The 21979-nt window shown below is 41.1% G+C and overlaps 1 long non-coding RNA gene across 1 annotated transcript; it reads right to left on the bottom strand.

Annotated features, from left to right (window-relative positions):
• Window positions 1-10108: 10108 nt before the first annotated feature.
• Window positions 10109-21554, bottom strand: LOC138752600 (uncharacterized). The gene is made up of 3 exons (XR_011350756.1): window positions 21497-21554; window positions 16840-16913; window positions 10109-10283 (listed from the first exon to the last, which is right to left on the bottom strand). It is a non-coding gene; the product is annotated as an uncharacterized lncRNA (long non-coding RNA).
• Window positions 21555-21979: the final 425 nt, after the last annotated feature.

The raw sequence follows: 21979 nt of genomic DNA, 5'->3' as shown, positions 1-21979 counted from the left end.
GTTTACCAATCATAAGACCGTAATTTATCAATACTAGTTGCTAGTTTCTTGCATATGCGAAGTCTCAGGGTGCTAATCAGTGCAGGGGTATATCAACAAATGTTCTATTGTTACCTCAGATGCTGCTGTGACATTCATTGCTTTCAGACATATTTTGAGTGTCAGCTTTTTGCTAATTTATTTCTTCTGCTGTTTTCCCATCATGTTGCAAAGCCTGACTACATTATACTAGCACCTAGCTTTACTTACAGTTTAGCCAACTTCCTCACCTTCCCACCTACACCATATTCCCCATCAAGGTCTGAGTGGTCACCATTCCTTATCTGCCTGGCAGCATTTGTCCTTCCCTGGAACAACTGCTCTTTGGGCCTTCTCCTCCAGTACATTGGATGTGTCCTCCTTCTGCAGAGGACACAGATTCCCCTACCCTGTGTTTTTTGTAAAAAAAATTTTATATAATATTTTCAAAACAAAAACTTTCACAAAATCCACAATATAAAAATGAGAACTACAACTATCCCACCTCCTCCCCCCACCCTCAACAAGACCCCACAAGGGAAGCATTGAAAAAATAGAAAAAAAATACATACAGCAGTTTATGATATTACTAAATTCATACATTTCAAATAAGGCGACCACATCTTAACAAAAAAAATCATAATTATCATGCAAATTATATGTTATTTTCTCCATATAAATACAGGCCCTCAACTCATTATGCCAATGATTTATGTTTATCTCAATTTCGTCTTTCCAGGAATTCGCGACACATTTACACGCTACCGCCAATGCTAAACGTAAAAATGCTGTCTGAAACGTATCTAACCCCAAGTCCATAAATGAGATCTAATAAGAATTGAATTTTAAACAAATTTTGAAGAAATTCCCTAATTTTATACCAAAATGATTAAACTTTATCACAAAACCAAACAGAATGTAAAAATGTTCCAACACATGATCCACATCTAAAACACAACTCTGAATTACTAAATCCATATTTTATCAATTTCTCAGGGGTTAAACATAACTGATGCAAAAAATTATAATTAATCATACTATATCTTACATTAAACAATTTATTCACACCTCAAAACGCATCATCTCCCAGTCGGCCTGATTAATATCACAAATTAGATAATTTTCCCATTTAATCCTGGATTTATCTAAATTTATTTTATCCATAGTATCTTGTAACAATGCATACATCTCTGAAATAAAACCCTTATCTGAAAAATGAGAGATCATAAACTCAAATTTCGTTAACTGAGGAAATTTCATTTCTCTTCCAAAATTATCTTTCACTAACACTCTAATTTGATAATAAACAAAGAATTCACTGAAATCCCAAATTTCTTTCTAAGTTGATTAAATGATAAAAATTTACGTTCTTCAAAACAATCCTGCAATAACTTTATTCCTTTAATCTGAATTGATATTTTATCTTTTGAGCCTATTAATAAATTCTTTTTGTCCAAATCTCTAACAAATGTTTCAAAATCGGTACATTGTATCTCTGTAATAAAACAGAATTCCATGTAAATACAAATTGATGTGGACAAGGTTCCAATATACCAAGCAATTCTACCCTGGCCCAACTAGGAGGCCACGAAACATCCAACATTCGATTAATAAATCTTAATTGAGCTGCTTCGCATAATTTTGAAATGGGATAATTGCAAACCTCCCAAAGTGTATTTCCAGGTCAATTTATGTATCGCTACTCTAGCTAATTTTCCCTTCCATAGAAATTCTCGAACTACTTTACTTAAATCTTGAAAAAAAGATTTTGAAAGAGAACAAGGAATCAATTGAAAAATATACTGAATTTGTGGAAAGATATTCATCTTAATATAATTTACTCAACCTATTAATGACAGAGGTAAATCCTTCCATTTAATCAAATCAGCTTTAATCTTTCTCATTAATGGTACATAATTTAAATTATACAATGATTGAATCCCTAAATACTTAATTTTTTCAATCCAACGGACTCTGTAATTTCTCTACACTGGTCGTAGTTTCCTTCAGAAATTGGTAATATTTCGCTTTTGTCCTAGTTCACTTTATATCCTGATAGTTTGGCATATTGTTCTAAACATTCTTGCAAGTAAATTAAAGATCATTCCAGATTAGTTAAATATATCAAAACGTCATCAGCGTGGCCTGATGGCGAAGGAAGAAGAAGTGTAATTCCATCTTCCCCCAGTTGGACAAATAAATATCCGAATTAAAATACTTAAAAAAGTCTTGAAAGTTTAGCCTGAAGTTGTCTGAATGTTAAAAGACTACAATGGCTGCTAATACAAAGAAATCAAAAACACAGATTCAGGAGAAACTTCCTTTTCCGATTACAGAAGAAATGAGGCCTACTCATCAAGTGGAATCCACGAAATCGATTGGACAGCCACCTAAGCAGCAACACACTCCAGCTCATTTAAGTATTACCCCAGTGTAGAGCTCGTCGAAAGAACCAAAGACTTGTTGATCCAAACCAAGGCTTTTATTAGCAAAAGACCGGAGCTCTTCACAGGTGGCCGACCAGTCCGGAATGATCCGACCTGGCTAGGGACACAACCCTTTAAGGCCCAGGTAATAGGTGTGGCTTAGCTCTCAGACAATCGCTGTAAGCACAGTCTAGATACAGTATGTACATTGGTGATAGATATGTACTATCACATTCACCCCTTCTTGGAGAACTGACCCTGGGAAAAACAAAAACGAGGGAGAGAATGAAAGTAAGGGGTAGGTCAAGGACTGTAGCGGTCAGGGGGTCTGACCATCCGTTGTGACCGCCGTGGTGCCGGGATTGGGGTCGCTGGAGTGGTGTCGCCAGCGGGCTTGTCGGGTGCGACTGCTCCGTCGCTCAATTCCCCAGTCGTGTTGTCGGCAGGGTGGCCCGGGTGCTGTTGGTCCTTCTGCTGCGGCACGGGGCCTGGAGAATAAAGAGTTGGGGAAGGTTGGGTTGGGGGGTTTGCTGGGTCTACCGCGTCCTGAGCTAGGTCCCGCACCGAAACAGTGTCCTCCCGCCCGTCTGGGAACCCAACGTAGGCGTAATGTGGGTTCGCGTGGAGTAGAGTCACTCGGTCGACCAAGGGGTCGTTCTTTGAGTGCTGGACGTGGCGTCGCAAATGGACGGGGCCAGGGACGGTGAGCCATGCCGGTACAGTGGTTCCTGATTCGGATTTCCTCGGGAAAAGGAACATCCTTTCGTGGGGGGTGGCATTTGTTGCAGTACATAGGAGGGAGCGGATGGAGTGTAAGGCACTAGTGAGAACCTCCTGCCAGTGAGAGGTGGGGAGACCTTTAGACCGGAGAGCCAGTGTAACCGCTCTCCATATAGTGGCATTCTCCCTCTCGACCTGGCCGTTACCGCGTGGGTTATAGCTCGTGGTCCTGCTTGAAGCAATACCACACTCCAGAAGGTACTATCACAGCTCTGCACTCATGAATGAGGACCCCCTATCACTGTGGATGGAATTGGGGTACCCGAAGATGGTGAAAATACTGTGAAGGGCCTGTATCACTGAGGTGGCAGTGGTGTCTGGGCAGGCCACAGCGAATGGGAAGCGGGAGTACTCGTCGATGGCTGTAAGGATGTAGGTATTACGGTTGGTCGACGGTAGGGGCCCCTTAAAGTCTACGCTAAGACGCTCGAAGGGGTGGGTGGCTTTGATAACGTGGGAGTTATCCGGACGGAAGAAGTGGGGCTTGCATTCAACGCACACCGCACAGGCTCGGGTCATGGAGCGGATCTCCTCGACTGTGTAGGGTAAGTTGCGCGCCTTGACAAAGTGAGCAAACCTAGTGACCCCCGGATGACAGAGCGCCTCATGGAGTTTCCGTAGTCTGTCCATCTGTATGCTGGCGCACGTCCCCCTGGAGAGCGCGTCAGGCGGGTCGTTGAGCTTACCAGGCCGGTACAGGATGTCATAGTTAAAGGTGGAGAGTTCGATTCTCCATCTGGCGATTTTGTCGTTTTTTATCTTACCACGCTGGGTGTTGCTGAACATGAAGGAGACTGCGCGTTGATCAGTCAACAGTGTAAAGCGCCTCCCAGCGAGGTAATGTCTCCAACGACGCACCGCTTCAACTATGGCCTGGGCCTCCTTCTCGATCGAGGAGTGTCTACTCTCAGGACCCTGGAGGGTTCTGGAGAAGAAGGCTACAGGCCGACCGGCCTGGTTCATGGTGGCTGCCAGGGCGAAGTCGGATGCATCGCTCTCGACTTGAAACGGGACAGACTCATCGATCGCGTGCAGCGTCGCAGCAGCAATGTCAGATTTGATTCGATCGAAAGCCGCTGTGGCTTCGGTCGAGAGGGGAAAGGAGGTGGTCTTGATAAGAGGACGCGTCTTGTCGGCGTAGTGTGGAACCCATTGGGCGTAATACGAGAAAAGGCCCAGGCAACGTTTGAGAGCTTTCTGGGTATGTGGGGGGGGGGGGGGGGGTAAGTCCATTAGGGGACGCATGCGGTCAGGATCCGGCATGACTATCCCGTTCTCCACCACACAACCTAGAATAGCGAGTCGAGTGGTCCGGAAGACACACTTGTCCAAATTGTAAGTCAGGTTCAGCCGACGGGCAGTTTGAAGAAATTTGTCTAGGTTAGCGTCGTGGTCCTGCATGTCGTGGCCGCAGATGGTGATATTGTCCAGATACGGGAAGGTAGCGGTTAGCCCGTTCTGGTCCACCATCCTGTCCATTTCCCGCTGGAAGACCGCGACACCATTAGTGACCCCGAATGGTACCCTGAGAAATTGATATAGCCGCCCATTCGCTTCAAATGCCGTGAATGGTCGGTCCTCACAGCGGATCGGGAGCTGGTGGTAGGCCGAACGTAGGTCAATAGTGGAGAAAATGCGGTATTGGGCGATCTGGTTCACCACATCCGTGATGCGTGGCAGGGGGTACGCATCCAGGAGCGTGAAGCGGTTAATGGTCTGGCTATAGTCGACCACCATCCGTAGTTTTTTTTCATTCTTGACAACCACCACCTGGGCTCTCCAGGGGCTTGAACTGGGTTCAATGATGCCCTCATCCAGCAATCTACGCACCTCACTCCTAATGAATTGCCTGTTTTCGTAACTATATTGCCGACTTTTGGTGGCCATAGGCTTCCAGCCAGGGGTGAGGTTTGCAAAGAGTGCCGGCGGGGCAATCCGGAGTGTGGAAAGGCCGCAGGATTGGCCCCGGGGCACGGGGGCGGGTTGCTCGGGTGCTTCGGGGGTGGGGCGAAGGCAGACCGAGAGGGGGGCGTGGGGTCCCCCAAAGTGTAGGGACACCGTTCGGAACTGACAATGAAAGTCTAATCCCAGCAACACTGGGGCGCACAATTGGGGAAGGACGAATAATTTGAAGTGGGTGACCGTAACGCCCTGTACTTCCAGCGTGGCAATGCAATACCCCTTTATCCCAGTCGAGTGCGACCTCGTCACTAATGAGATCCTCTGGGTAGTGGGGATAATGTCAAGTCCCCAACGGAGAGCCAGATCTGGCTGGATAAAACTGTCAGTTGACCCAGAGTCAAATAAGCAATTGGTGTAGTGTCCATGCACTTTAATCAGTTCCATTGCTCTGGTGAGGGGATGAGAGCATTGCTGGTTTAGTGTTATTGAAGCAGTTGACAGGGGAGTTTTGCGCGATGACGTCACGCAACGGGATGACGTAGTCAACGCTCGAGGAGCAGGTTGGAGGACTTCCCGGAAGTGCTGTTGTGGCGGCGTTGGCGGGTGAATAGTAATTTGTGGGGTTTGTAGTTGCTCGGTCGCGGCGGTCGTGCCCTGGCGGTCGTCGGTGATGGATGCTAGGGTGAGTACCTGGTTGGCCACGGGGGTGGCCGTGATGGCGGCAGCAGCGGCGGTAACGTCGGCCCCGGGGGTGGCCGTGGCGGCGGCAGCAGCGGCAGTAGCGTCGTCCCCAGGGGTGGCCGTGGCGGTGGCAGCAGCGGCGGTAGCGTCGGCCCTGGGGGTGGCCGTGGCGGCGGCAGCAGCGGCGGTAGCGGCGGCCCCGGGGGTGGCCGTGGCGGCGGCAGCAGCGACGGTAACGTCGGCCCCGGGGGTGGCCGTGGCAGCGGCAGCAGCGGCGGTAGCGTCGGCCCCGGGGGTGGCTGTGGCGGCGGCAGCAGCGGCGGTAGCGTCGGCCCCGGGGGTGGCTGTGGCGGCGGTAGCAGCGGCTTTGGATCAACAAGTCTTTGGTTCTTTCGACGAGCTCTACAATTTTATTATCAAAAGACCGGAGCTCTTCACAGGTGGCCGACCAGTCCAGAATGATCCGACCTGGCTAGGGACACAACCCTTTAAGGCCCAGGTAATAGGTGTGGCTTAGCTCTCAGCCAATCGCTGTAAGCACAGTCTAGATACAGTAACTATATACACTATGTACATTGGTGATAGATATGTACTATCACACCCAACGCCCTTGCAAGATGGTGTTGGGCTTCCAATTTTTCTTATTATCTTGATCAGCATGCCTGCGATGTCGGGTACGCTGTAGAGTTGCCGGACTCTACATTATCGGGCCTGATGCGTGACACCTCTGCGGGTCCCAGCGGTGCGGAGGGCTGAGGCATCGTGTCGGAAGACCCACATTCGTGGGCCACGGCACTGCCGGGCATGCACGGTGTGTCCCGAGTCCGCGATCTTTTGGACAGGGTTTGGGCTGTCAGTGAAGTCGGCAAGCAACGGCCTGAACGCATCGGGTCTGGGTCTGTAAGTATGCAGACCAGAAGCAAAGTGATGAAATTGATGGCAGGATCAAATGAACAACAAGGAAAAACATTTTCAAATTGAAGAAAAGGAAGAAGAATCATTGACTGTTACTGAAGTGAAAGAAGGTAGGCCTCAAGGAGAGATTAGTGACACTACTTTTGATGCTGTTTTTACAATTTTGGAATCTATAGCTCATCAAATGGGTAATATGTCAACACAAATGTCTACTCAGATTGATCGTGGATTTATGAACATGACTGAAAAAAATGAATAATATTTGTGAAGAAGTTTCTTCTGTTAAGAAAGATATCTCTGTTGTTAAAGCTGATGTTAATAGATGCTTGAATATGGTGGATACAGTTCAAGACAATTTTAAGAAAATGGAAGGTGCCTTTCAACTTTGTAAAGAACAAGTGGATCGTAATTAAAAAAAAATAGAAAAAGTGCAAGATTCTTTTGTTGGATGAGAAATTCAGAAGAAGGACATTGAAAAAGATAGATTCTTTGGAAAATAAAAATAATGTTAAAATAGTGGGAATTCCTGAAGGAATTGAGAGTTTGGATCCAATAAATTTTTTTTTAATGGATCCCTGAAGCATTGGGATTGGAATTTTTTTCCAGAAGCTTTATAATTAGATAGGGCACACAGAGCCTTAAGAAATAAATCATATCTGGGTCAACCTCCACGTGCTGTTTTGATCCGTTGTTTACGGTATCAAGATAGGGAAACTATTTTGAGAGTAGCAGTCCAAAATGCACGTAGATATTAGTCTCCGTTGATGGTACAGGGAAATAAGGTTTTCTTCTATCCAGATTTAAGTCAATAAATTATTAAAAGGTGTAAACAATTTAATTCTGCTAAAGAGGTGCTTTGGAGGAAGGGTTATAAATTCTGTTTTAGATATCCTACAGTTTTGAAGATTTTTTATGGTAATTTCCAATCACAGTGATCGTGATGCTTTAATTTTTGCCAATTCTTTGCCAGACAGGGTTACTGAAAGTCAGCCTTCACCTAAGAGGAAGACACCTGATAAGAAGAATGAAAATGGGAATGGGAAGACAAATATGTCAAAGAACTTGATTGATATTGACGATCCAGAACAAGGCTTGCGATTGAATTCATTGGGGTTGTGAGCTGACTTAGACTTATAATTTTGTAAGTCCGGTTGGGGGATGGAGGTCGCTGAAGCTTTCGGAAGACATCTGCCATCTGTGGGAGGGATTTTATTTCTTTCCATACTCAGTTAAGTGGGGAGTTACTACTTTTGTAGTGTCTACTTTTTAAAAAAAACCTTTTTATTTGTGTAAGTTTTACATTGTTTAGGGGTTGTTTAATTTAGGGGCTATTTAGCAAGGGGACCTTTAATTTTTCTTATTGGAGAGGGGGGTGTTTTTTTTGTGTTGATAGAAGGAGGGGACTTTTATTTTGTTTTTTCTTTATTCTGATAACAATGTCTAGTTTGAATTTTGCAACATGTAATGTGCAGGGTTTAAACAACCCAATTAAGCGTAAACATGTTTTATCCTATATAAAAAAGATGAAATTCCATATTGTATTTTTTTGCAGGAAACATTTAACTGAAAAAGAACATTTGAAATTGAAGAGGGATTGGGTCAGCTTTTTTCATCTTCTTTCAATTTGAAAGCAAGTGGAGAGGTGATTTTGATTCACAAGAAAATACCATTTGAACTTGAATCTTTGGTGGAATCAGCAGGTGATGATTAATTGTAAATTGTTTGCTGAGTCATGGTCCTTGCTGAATGTGTTGATGATGAACAATTTGTGTCTAAAGCTTTTTTAACTTTAAGTCAAGCAAAAGAAAATATTTTGATTGAGGAAATTTCAATTGTGTATTAGATCCATTATTGGATAAAACTCCAAAAATTGTGAAAAAATCAAAAGCAGCGGTCCAATTGGTTTCCTTGATGAAAGACTTAAATTTGATAGAGGTTTGGAAAAGGTTAAATCCTACTGAGAAATATTTTTCATTTTATTCTTCGCGTCATGATTCATTTTCAAGGATTGACTTTTTTGACATCAGCACATTTGCAATCTCATTTATTCAAGCTGAATATAATATTTTCTGATCATTCATTGTTACTTATTTCTTGTGTTGGGCCGGAAGTTATTCAATCAACCTTTCAGTGGAGGTTCAATGCAATGTTATTGAAAAAAATGGAATTTGTAAAATTCATTAAGGATCAAATTGTTTCCTTTTTAGATTTGAATAGGAATACAGTTCAGAGTAATTTTACTTTATGGGATGCTTTGAAGGCGTTTTGACGTGGTCAAATTATTATTAATTCTGCATCAAAGGAAAAGAAGAAATTTTTGGCAGAGACTCGGTCATTGGAAAAACATAGCTGATTTGGAAAAAAATTCAGAGGAATTGTACGGAGGATAATAAGGCAGTTTTGACTAAATTGAAGTTACGATATAATACACTACATATCAATTTGAATATTTGATTCAAAGATCTAAACAACGTTATTAAAAGTTAGGGGACAGGGCCCATAAAGTTTTAGTGTGGCAACTGAAAACAGAACAAGCATCAAGAACTATTAACGATGTGAGGAAGGATTAATTCAGTTACTTTTAAACCTCAGGAAATCAATGACCAATTTTTATAATTTTATCAGAAATTATATGCTTCTGAGGGAGTTCAAGATGATGGTTCCATTGAATCTTTTTTGTCAGAATTAAATTTGCCAATATTAGGGGAAGATGATGTGAGGAATCTGGATTCTCCTTTTACAGATTTAGAAATAAAGGATGTCATTCAACAAATACCAAATGGGAAGTCTCCAGGAGACGATGGATTCACTGTTGAATTTTACAAAGATTTATGATAATCTGTCCTCTTATTTTCATCAGGTAACACAGGAACAAGCTCTACCAGTCTTGTGTTTATGTGCAATAATAACAGTTATACCAAAGAAAGATAAAGATCCTTTGAATGTAGCTTCATATCGGCCAATTTCTTTATTAAATGTGGATTATAAAATTGTGGTTATGTGTAATTACGCCACTAGGTCACGAGGGGTCATCCCGATGACCTTGTATATAAAGCAGTCCAGAGCTATAGTCTAGCCTTCCAGGTTTGTCTTGCGGAGAGACAAGACCACTTAGTGTACATATTGGTTTATTAAAGTTGTCTTCTACTTGCACTGCTGGTGTGGTTATTGTCAGTACAAAAATAATATCGAAATTATTGCCAAATAGACTTGCTAAGTATTTACCACAATTGGTACATGCAGACCAGGCTGATAATATTCTTAGAGTGATTTCACTGATCAATGCTTTACATCAGCAACCTAACCTACCAATGGTAGTTGCATTAGATGCTGAAAAAGCTTTTGATAGGGTCGAATGGAATTTTTTATTTAAAGTTTTGGAGAAATACAAGTTTGGACCCTTTTTTATTGGTTTGGTGAAGGCATTATATAATAATCCTGTTGCTAGGGTGGTGACAAATGGTCAAACCTCTTCTTTCTTTAAATTATCATGTTCAACTCATCAAGGTTGTCCTTTGTCGCCAGCTCCATTTGGGTTGGTCATTGAACCATTAGCTCAAGCTATTAGGCAGAATGAGAATATTAGAGGTATAAGGATACTAGATGATGAATATAAGATCAATCTAATTCCCTGCACTGTGTTTTTTTTTATTTTAATTTTTTATTTTTCACACCATAAACCACATTAACCATGATACACACTTTTTCTTTTTCAAACATATACAGTGCCATTTTCTCCCCCCCATCCCTCCTCCCATCCCACCCTCCCTACCTCCCCCCTCCCGTCCATTTAAAGTACAAAATCTAGGATACATTAAACCAGTCAAACAATGTTGTCATTCAATAAAAATAAACAAGAAATTCCATTGAGTCAATTCTTTTAATTTCCTTCTCCTTTCGTTAATTTAGGTAATGAATGTCCCTGGTAGGTTTTTGCTATTGTGTTTCATGTAAGGCTCCCATATTTGTTCAAATATTTCAATGTTATTTCTTAAACTATATGTTATTTTTTCTAATGGAATACATTTATTCATTTCTATATACCATTGTTGTATTTTCAAATTATCTTCTGATTTCCAGGTTGACATAATACATTTTTTTGCTACGGCTAGAGCTATCTTAACAAATCTTTTTTGTGCATCCTCCAAATCAATTCCAAATTCTTTGTTTTTTATGTTACTTAGGAGGAAGATCTCTGGATTCTTTGGTATATTGTTTTCTGTAATTTTATTTAATATCTGATTTAGATCTTCCCAAAATTTTTCTACTTTTTCACATGTCCAGATTGCATGAATTGTTGTACCCATTTCTTTTTTACATCGAAAACATCTGTCAGACACTGTTGGGTCCCATTTATTTAACTTTTGAGGTGTAATATATAGCCTGTGTATCCAGTTATATTGTATCATACGTAACCTCATATTTATTGTATTTCTCATCGTTCCAGAACATAACTTCTCCCATGTTTCCTTTTTTTATCTTTATATTGAAGTCTTGTACCCATTTTTGCTTAGTTTTACCATTTGTTTCCTCATTCTCCTTTTCTTGCAGTTTAATATACATATTTGTTATAAATCTTTTGATTATCATTGTATCTGTAATCACATATTCAAAGTTACTTCCCTCTGGTAAACTCAGACTGCTTCCTAATTTGTCCTTCAAGTAGGATCTCAATTGGTAATATGCCAGCGCTGTATCTTGAGTTATATTGTATTTATCTTTCATTTGTTCAAAGGATAATAATCTATTTCCTGAAAAACAATTTTCTATTCTTTTAATCCCTTTTTTTTCCCATTCTCTAAAGAAAAAGTTATCTATTGTAAAAGGGAGTAACTTGTTTTGCGTCAATATTAATTTTGGTAATTGATAATTTGTTTTATTTCTTTCTACATGAATCTTCTTCCAAATATTGAGTAGATGATGTAATACTGGAGAACTTCTATGTTGTACCAATTTTTCATCCCATTTATATAATATGTGTTCAGGTATCTTTTCCCCTATTTTATCTAATTCTAATCTGGTCCAATCTGGCTTTTCCCTTGTTTGATAAAAATCTGATAGGTATCTTAATTGTACGGCTCTATAATAATTTTTAAAGTTTGGCAGTTGTAAGCCTCCTTGTTTATACCATTCTGTTAATTTATCTAGTGCTATCCACGGTTTCCCCCCTTTCCATAAAAATTTCCTTATTATTTTCTTTAACTCCTTGAAGAATTTCTCTGTCAGGTGTATTGGCAATGCCTGAAATAGGTATAATATCCTTGGGAAAATGTTCATTTTAATACAGTTTATCCTTCCTATTAGTGTTAGTGGTAAATCTTTCCAATGCTCTAAATCGTCCTGTAATTTTTTTCATTAGTGGATAATAATTGAGTTTATATAGTTGGCCGAGATTTTTATTTATTTGTACACCTAGGTATCTTATTGCTTGCATTTGCCATCTAAATGGTGATTCCTTCTTAAATTTTGAGAAATCCGCATTATTCATAGGCATTGCTTCACTTTTATTTACGTTGATCTTGTAACCCGACACTTCTCCATATAACTTCAATTTCTTATATAATTCTTTTATTGATAGTTCTGGTTCTGTTAAGTATACTATAACATCATCCGCAAATAAACTGATTTTATATTCCTTGTCTTTTATTTTTATCCCTTTTATATTATTTTCTGTTCTTATCAATTCTGCTAGTGGTTCTATAGCTAATGCGAACAATAAAGGTGATAGTGGGCATCCCTGCCGTGTTGACCTGCTTAAGTTAAATTGCTTTGATATATATCCATTTACTGTCACTTTCGCCAATGGTCCCTTATATAATGCTTTAATCCAATTAACATACTTCTCTGGTAAACTGAATTTTTGCAATTCCATTCTACTCTGTCAAAGGCCTTCTCTGCATCTAAAGCAACTGCTACTGTTGGCGCTTTACTCCCTTCTACTGCATGAATTAAGTTAATAAATTTACAAATATTGTCTGTTGTGCGTCTTTTTTTAATAAATCCAGTTTGGTCTAGATTTACCATATTCGGTACATACTCTGCTAATCTGTTTGCTAATAGTTTAGCTATTATCTTATAATCTGTGTTAAGTAAAGATATTGGTCTATATGACGCTGGTGTGAGTGGATCTTTCCCTTGCTTTAGTATTACTGTAATTATTGCTGTTTTACATGAATCTGGTAAGCTTTGTGTTTTATCAATCTGGTTGATTACTTCCAGGAGGGGCGGAATTAATAAATCTTTAAATGTTTTATAGAATTCTATTGGGAATCCATCCTCTCCTGGTGTCTTATTATTTGGTAATTTTTTTATTATCTCTTGTATTTCTACTATTTCAAATGGCTCTGTTAATTTATTTTGTTCCTCTATTTGTAGTTTTGGTAGTTCAATTTTAGTTAGAAATTCATCTATTTTCCCTTCTTTTCCTTCGTTTTCAGTTTGGTATAATTGTTCGTAGAATTCTCTAAAGTTTTCCTTGATCTCTTTTGGATTATATGTAATTTGTTTGTCTTTTTTCCTTGATGCCAATACCATTTTCTTAGCTTGTTCTGTCTTAAGCTGCCATGCTAGGATTTTGTGCGTTTTTTCACCTAGTTCATAATATTTCTGTTTTGTCTTCATTATATTCTTCTCCACCTTATATGTTTGTAGTGTTTCATATTTTACTTTTTTATCTGCCAAGTCTCTTCTTTTAGTTGTATCTTCCTTCATTGCTAATTCTTTTTCTATATTTACTATTTCCCTTTCCAACTGCTCTGTTTCCTGATTATAGTCCTTTTTCATCTTGGTTACATAACTTATTATTTGCCCTCTAATGAATGCTTTCATTGCATCCCATCTTTTACTGATTTCATATTTATTTCAAAATACATTTTAATTTGTCTTTCAATAAATTCTCTAAAATCCTGCCTTTTAAGTAACATGGGGTTTAATCTCCATCTATGCATTCTTGGAGGGATGTCCTCTAACTTTACTGTCAATATTAAGGGTGAATGGTCCGATAGTATTCTAGCTTTATATTCTGTTTTTCTTACTCTATCTTGCATACGAGCTGATAACAAAAATAGGTCTATTCTTGAGTATGTTTTATGTCTAGCAGAGTAATATGAATATTCCTTTTCCTTTGTGTGTTGTTTCCTCCATATATCCAAAAGTTGCATTTCTTCCATCGATTTAATTATAAATTTGTTTACTTTGTTCTTTCTGTTAATTTTTTTACCAGTTTTGTCCATATTTGAATCCAAATTCAGGTTGAAATCCCCTCCTATTCATATGTTCCCTTGCGTATCTACTACCTTCAAAAAGATATCTTGCATAAACTTTTGATCTTCTTCGTTAGGTGAATATACATTGAGTAGATTCCAAAACTCCGAAAATATCTGACATTTTATCATTACATATCTCCCTGCTGGATCTATTATTTCCTCTTCCATTTTAGATGGCACATTTTTACTTATTAATATAGCTACTCCTCTTGCTTTTGAATTATACAATGCTGCTGTTACGTGTCCTACCCAATCTCTCTTTAATTTCTTGTGCTCCAATTCAGTTAAATGTGTTTCTTGCACAAATGCTATATCAATTTTTTCTTTTTTCAGTAAATTTAGCAGTTTCTTCCTTTTAATTTGGTTATGTATTCCGTTAATATTTAAAGTCATATAGTTCAGCGTAGCTATTTTATACTTTGTTTATCTTCCCTTTCCGTTTCTCCATCATTACCTTTCCTTCTTATCCATTTCTGCTTTCTTGTTTTGAACACTTTATAAGACAACATTTCTAAAACATCAAACATTTTCCCTATTCTCCTATTTAAAACTTCTTTAACCCCAATCTCCCCTTCCCCTCCTGAGTTGTCCTTTATCCCTTGTCGGACAACCACATCTCCCCTCTCCATTTGGATTTGCGAATTCACTCGCAATCGTCAGCTGATTTTGCAGTGACCGTAACTCCTCCCCACCCAGCTCCCGCCAGAAAAGATTTCAATTTTCATATGTACCAAAGGTCACTCTTTTAATTCCCTCCTTATTCCCTCTATTCCATTTCCCTCCCTTATTAATTCTTGTCTATACTCTATATATTTTCCTCTAAATACGGATACATTCATGTATGCACACTATATATATATATATATATATATATATATACACACACATATACCCCTTTACACACATACATATAGATCGTGGTCATTTTTACTTTTATTGCATGTCTTCATCTCTCTGCTTGTTTTGTAGTTGTTCTGCAAATTTCCTTGCTTCCTCTGGATCCGAGAATAGTCTTTTTCCATAAGATCGTTTTCGCTGTATTGAACTCCTTCCTCTTCTTCAGGAGTTCAAAACTTATGTGTCTTTTTAGTTCGCAGTCTTTTGTACTCTCGTTACACGTCTTCATCTCTCAGTCTATTTTGTAATTGTTCTGCGAATTTTCGTGCTTCCTCTGGATCCGAGAATTGTCTGTTTTGCTGTCCTGGAATAAATATTTTCAATACCGCTGGATGCTTTAGTATAAATTTATACCCTTTCTTCCATAAAATCGCCTTTGCTGTATTGAACTCCTTTCTCTTCTTCAGGAGTTCAAAACTTATATCTGGATAAATAAAGATTTTTCGCCCTTTGTACTCCAGTGGCTTGTTGTCCTCTCTTATTTTCTCCATTGTTTTCTCCAGTACCTTTTCTCTTGTAGTATATCTTAGGAATTTTACTAAAATAGATCTTGGTTTTTGTTGTGGTTGTGGTTTAGGGGCTAATGTTCTATGTGCCCTTTCTATTTCCATTTCTTGCTGTAGTTCTGGACATCCTAAGATCCTGGGGATCCAATCGTTTATAAACTCTCTCATTTTCTTGCCTTCTTCATCTTCCTTAAGGCCCACTATCTTTATGTTATTTCTTCTGTTATAATTTTCCATTATATCTATTTTCTGAGCTAACAGCTCTTGTGTCTCTTTAACTTTTTTATTAGATTCCTCTAATTTCTTTTTTAAGTCCTCTACTTCCATTTCTACTGCTGCTTCTCGTTCTTCCACCTTGTCCATTCTTTTTCCTATTTCTGATAAGGTCATATCTATTTTATTCACTTTCTCTTCTGTACTGTTTATTCTTCTCCTTAAATCACTAAATTCTTGTGCTTGCCATTCTTTAAATGACTTCATGTATTCTTTAATAAGAGAAAGTATATCCATTGTCTTGCCTTTCCCTTCTTCTTCCATTTCACTGTACTCTTCCTCTTCCTCTTCTTCTTCCTCTGGGTTGGCCATCTGTTGTTTCTTTGTTGTCCTTTTCTTCTCTTCTTTCTTGTTTTCGTTGTCTTCTGTGTTCTCCTCTTGCTGCAGGTGTTCTGCAGCTGTCATTGCAGGCTGTGGAGATCGACTCCCCAGCTGGTCGCCCCTCCCGTCGGTGTGTTTTTTTGCATGCGCGGTTGCGCACTTTTACTCGGCTCAGCGAGCCATTTTTGTAGTCCACTTTCTACCGACCTGAGGGAGCGGGTTTCTCTCTCCACCACGGGCCTCTTCGAACAGGTAAGGCCTTCTCCTTCTTCTTCCGTTGTCTTCTCTTCCTCTCATCTTACCATTGGTTTCGATTTTTCTTTTTTCGTTGCCATCTTCTTTCCACCTTTATATTCACTTTACTTTAATTTTTATTTTTGTGCCTTTGTGCTTTCCTTTATTTTTTTCGACTTTTCTGGAGAGGGCTGGAGTTCACCGTCCGGCCACTACTCCATCACGTGACTTCCCCCCCTGCACTGTGGTTGATGGAACATGGAACCACAGCAGAGTACAGGCCCTTTGGCCCTTAACGTGATGACCTATGTAAAAGTTCTCTACATTATTCGAATCCTTCCTTCCCAAACAGCCCATAACTAATATTTTTCTTTCATTCATGTGTCTTCCTGAGTATTTTAAATGTCCCTATTGTACCATTGACTATCTAGTCCAGGCACCCACTACTCTCAGAGAAAAAACCCTGCCACCTGCAAACTCCCAAACATTCCTCTCCTCACCTTAAACAGTTGCCCTCTTGTATTTGGTATTGTTGGTCTGGGGAAAAGGTGCTGGCTGTCCACCTGATCATCATATACACACTTCTCTTCCATTTCCTCTATTTCCCAGACATGGTCTTACCTCTTCCCTTCAGAATTCCTTTTGTATTCTCCTTTCACCAAACCAGCCTCCACACATTCCTTCATGTTTTCCCTCTGCAACAGAACCCCACAGTGATGCTTCTTTTTATTGTAATAAAATAATTTAGATTCTTTTAAAACAACAGTACTTTATTATATTATAGACTCAAGACCATGTGGAGGCATCCATCTTGAATCCAACCCAAGCTGTCACAAACTAGTCCATAATTTTCTCTAGTGGTCGGGAGGATCATTAGCTCTAACATGACATCCCCTTTTCCTCCCCTTTCGGCCTTCCGCAGGGATTGCTCCATCAATGATTCCCTCGTGCACACATCCCTCCCATCTATCCACCCCCACTCCCCAGCACTTTTCCCTGTGACTGCAGGAGGTATAACACTTGTCCCCACAGCTCCTCCCTCACCATGGTCCAGGGCCCCAAACAGGCTTTTCAAGAGAAGCAACACTTGACTTGTGTATCCGCAGGACTGATTCACTGCATCCAGTATTCTCTATATGGCCTTCTCTACATCGGAGAGACTGGTCGTAACACCTCCTCTGTCCGCAACCACAGTGACCTTCCAGTGGCCAACCTTTCAATTTTGGGTCACACTCCCACACATCTACACATGGCCATGTGTAAAATCCCACCCTGACCACCCACAGATTGAAGGAACAAAATCTGGGCCCACTCCAGCCAGGTGGCTTTAACATCGACTTCTCTGCTTTCTGCTAAACGCTCACCTTTTCATTCCCCTCCCCTTTCCAGTTTTCCCCCTCCCTTCCCATTTTACCACCCCCCGACCAATCCTCCTACCCCCTTTCTTTGCTGCTGTCCCCTCCCTCCTTTCTCCACCTGTCATCTCCTGCCTTTCGCACCCCCCCCCTCCCCACTCTTTTTTTCAGACACCTGCTGACTTTTCTCATTCCTTGATGAAGGGCTCAGGCCCGAAACGTCGATTCTGAATCTTTATCTTTGTACATAAAGAAGCCGGTTTGACCTGCTGAGCTTCTCCAGCATTTTGTGATTTTACTTCAACACGGAGTCTGTAGAATTTTGTGATACTTCTGACTACAAGAACTCTGTGAAAGCTCTTCGAGGAATCCAACCCTGAAGAAGTTTACCTTTGGTCTCCGCAGGGAGTTCTGTGGGATTCTCTCTCACTGCTCCCCATCTGTAACACCTGGTGCTCTCCAGCTCTACGACCATGTCCTCACCCAGACTCAATCCCACAGCCACGTGGCCTTCCTCTCTACTTGCCTCTGCCACCATCTTGTGTCTCAGGGTTTCCAGCTTCCATTCCAGGTTCATGATTTGGCCCCTGCAAGGAGCTCATGTATCCTCACAGCATTGACTGCTGCTCTCTCTGCTTCTCCCGATGACTCCTATGTACCACCCTCGCCTCGAGGCTGACGTACCAGCTGCAACTCGCCCTCTCACTGTCCTCGCTGGCCATGGCCTGCAGTGAACCCCTCCTGCTGGATCCATGCATTTAACCACTGGGCTGGCATCCATCAGGGACAGAAAGCTCGCCTCCCTTGAGACTGCAGCCTCTGCAACCCTCTATGTGGATCCCCATCGTGGCCCTGGCCACCTGCCCTCCAGAATTTCCAACACCCTGGCCTCAGCAGATTTCCAACGGAGCTCCCAATGCCATGGCCGCTGACCGAAACACCTGTAGTATTAAAGATGTATGAAATAATATTGAAGTTAATATACCCGAAAGTTAAAAGAATCAAAATGGCCTCTGAATACCTTGGAAATTAACAGGATCTGTCAAGGCTGCTACAACTTAAACTAAGGCAACCGTGAAAGGCTCAGCAGGATGTATGGAATTATTGCGAAGGACTGTAACACCATGTTCTGTAACAAATCTTAGCCTTGATGTAGGGGGTGTTGCAGGGTGGTCCACAAGAGGGTCTCTGGGAAGTGGTACTTACCTTATATGTTACATAACAATGTAATCCTTGTGTGTGATAACTTGATTACCACTCGCCTTCCTTTGTTAAGCAGAGACCTCGGGTGACTGTTCCAGTGAGTGGAAGCAGGCAGAGTTCTCGCAGGTTAACTTGCTGAAGAATAAAGTGTTAACTGAATCGGTCTATGTGCAGCAACATTTTTTGGTGAGCCAGCCAGGAGATCAATATTGAATAATGCTTACTGGATGGTGTCAGTGATCGACTGAATTAACATCTCAAGACTAATAATGGGCCCATGGGACACTTTCCCGGTTCTTCCCTTGAGGTGATTAATCAATTGTTCCTTCCCTTCCTTCAGCATAACTCTTGACGATCTCCAGGCGAACCAAGAGGGCCTCACCCAGAACACACAGAAGGTAGGGTTTCAGGAGTCACCCAAAGAGAAGTCAGTTCGAGGAGTCACTGACGGAAGATAAGGTAAGGATTTGAGAGTAAGCTTTGGGAAGAGGGGGGGGGGGCTGAATAATAAACGGTGTTATGCAACAAAACATGTTGTCCTAGTTAACTGGTTGTTAAAAGGGGAAATCCCTCACGAAGGTCAAGACCCTGAAGTGGGTGCAAAAGAACAAAAGGACAACATGGGACAAGTGTGTGATCAATCTGGAGTAAATGCTCCGCTGGGTAAAATGATGGAAATGAGCGACATGGGGGTCCCGGGATAGCCAATGTGTTATTTGTGTCCGAAGCATGGTAAAGATTAAGGGTAGAAATTTAAATTGGACAGTGAGTTGTTGTGCAACTCAGAAAAAGGTAGGAATTGAACAGGAGGTGTTGGACTCTGGCTTTACCCTACCCTCAATTTGGTCTATGTGTCGTCTGAGTCCAGTGTGTTCGTTGAATGAAGTGATAGGAGAAGGTATTCAGTTTCACAATCAGTTTATTACATAGCACAAGAATAAAGCTTAACAGAGCTCTGGTTCAGTCATTAGTTCATAGGTCACCTGCTCGGTGAGCTATTTCCCAAGACTGACTCCTACTGTCCAGTCTCTTCTGTTATATAGATCAACATTGTTACATTGACCAAGAGTTGGCTTTTTTTGATAGACTCCTTGCATAAGATTTATCTCAAGCAACTTCCTGCTCTGCAATTATCTATGGTGTAGACCTCCTATCTTAATCCCCAAGGCCAGAACATCCTGTTGTTTTGATCAGAAGTCAATTCATACCCCAGATATTTCTATGCTCTCTTCTGTTCTAATCAACACCTCCTGTGTACCCTTATGACTCATCATTCCTACTAAAGTGGTTTTTCCATTTTGTTCTACTCTGACATTCTTTGTACTTTTCCATAATAATTAACTCCTTGGTTCCCACAAGTCCCCCTTCTGGTCTCATGAAAATGAGACCAACCAATTAAACTTCTCCCTCGTGTTTTAAGGCGAGTAATTCGGATCGAATTCCTACCGCCTTAGTACGATCCTCCACTTCAGCAACCAAACCTGTTACTGTGGCAATCAGCCTTCTCACTCTAATTCCCAATATACATGTTCTCCCGCTGCGCACGTAAAATTTCACTGCGTTCTAATCATATTCCGTTTGGCCCACCCGAATCTGGACGTGTGCCGATTTAGGGTCGGTGTCAGCGTCGTGGCTCTGACTAGGATTGCTGTTATCAGGACCAACGTTATTACATCTTTCTATCAGCTATATCTATATATCAATGTCCGATAGACAATCACAGTAATTCAATAATGTCCTTCATAAAATCCGTAGAAGTTCTTAGTTCAAAGTCTCTTTACTGGGCCTCCGACATTTCCGTTCTGGCCTGTGTGTCGTCTGAGTCCAGTGTGTTCGTTGAATGAAGTGATAGGAGAAGGTATTCAGTTTCACAATCAGTTTATTACATAGCACAAGAATAAAGCTTAACAGAGCTCTGGTTCAGTCATTAGTTCATAGGTCACCTGCTCGGTGAGCTATTTCCCACTGTCCAGTCTCTTCTGTTATATAGATCAACATTGTTACATTGACCAAGATTTGGCTTTCTTTGATAGACTCCTTGCATAAGATTTATCTCAAGCAACTTGAGTCTGTGTAGGAGGTTCCGTTGCTGCACACTGACTCCAGTGATACCAAGTCTCTCCTTTTCCTTGTAGTCGAACTTCGTGGGATGTTCTTTCCACCACTCTGTAGGGTTCGGTCCAGTTGGGCTCCAACCACTTTCTTTTGATCACCTTTAGCAGAACCCACTCAGCAATGGATGGTATCGGGGTTTCACCTTTTCGTTCGGTACTTGCAACCCGTTGTGAAAAATCTGATACCAGAGCCGTTAGTTTATCATAATAAAGCTTACATCTCATGGGGCTTACCTCTTCCTTCATGGTCTGAATCCCTGCTCCAGGTCCCGGAAACTGGTGCCCTGTTTGTATTTCATACGGAGTAAATCCTGTCACAGAACTTACCGAACTCCTTATTGACATCAATGCCAGGGGCAACGCATCCACCCAAATTAATTTGGTCCACATCTGCACTTTCCCAATCTTACCTTTTATTGTTTGGTTCATCCTCTCCACTTTCCCTTGGGATTGTGGATGATACACCGTTCCAAAGGCGTGTTTTAATCCCATCACCACTTCTACCTCCTGTAAATCTTTACTCTTAATATGTGTCCCATTATCCGACCTAATCTTCCTAGGAAATCCGTGTATAGGAATATACTGGTTGATTAGGAACTTAATTACCGTCTTTGCATCTTCTCTTTTGGCAGGGATTGCCTCCAGCCAACCTGTATACACATCTACTGCTACTGAGAGGTATTGATATCCCCTTACCCTCTCTATCATGTCCATGTCATCAATTATGATTTCATGCCCTGGTAACCTAGGCAACGAAAACTGTCCTTCGTGAAGTTTCACAGTCGCCCTGACATTGTATGTCATACATACCTTACACTCTCTGATATGATTCTCCACCATCGCTGGCAGGAAGGGGTGCCACCAATGTATCAAATACCTTATCATCTGTTTTTTCCCGCAGTGGGTTAACCCATGCGTCTCCTCCAGGAGGGGGTTCATGAGTCCAGATGGTAATACTGGCCTACCGTCCATTGATCTCCACAATCCTTGATCTTCGGTTGCTCCCCTTACTTTCTATACCATCATTTCCTGGGGTGAGGCCTTCGCTTGATCCTGAATTAATACTCCTACTTCACAAGGCAGCAATAA

This window comes from Narcine bancroftii, chromosome 2 (genome assembly GCF_036971445.1).
Source record: "Narcine bancroftii isolate sNarBan1 chromosome 2, sNarBan1.hap1, whole genome shotgun sequence".
NCBI classification, from domain to species: Eukaryota; Metazoa; Chordata; class Chondrichthyes; order Torpediniformes; family Narcinidae; genus Narcine; species Narcine bancroftii.
The sequence above is the reverse complement of the archived record's forward strand: the minus strand, read 5'-3'. Positions and strand labels throughout refer to the sequence as shown.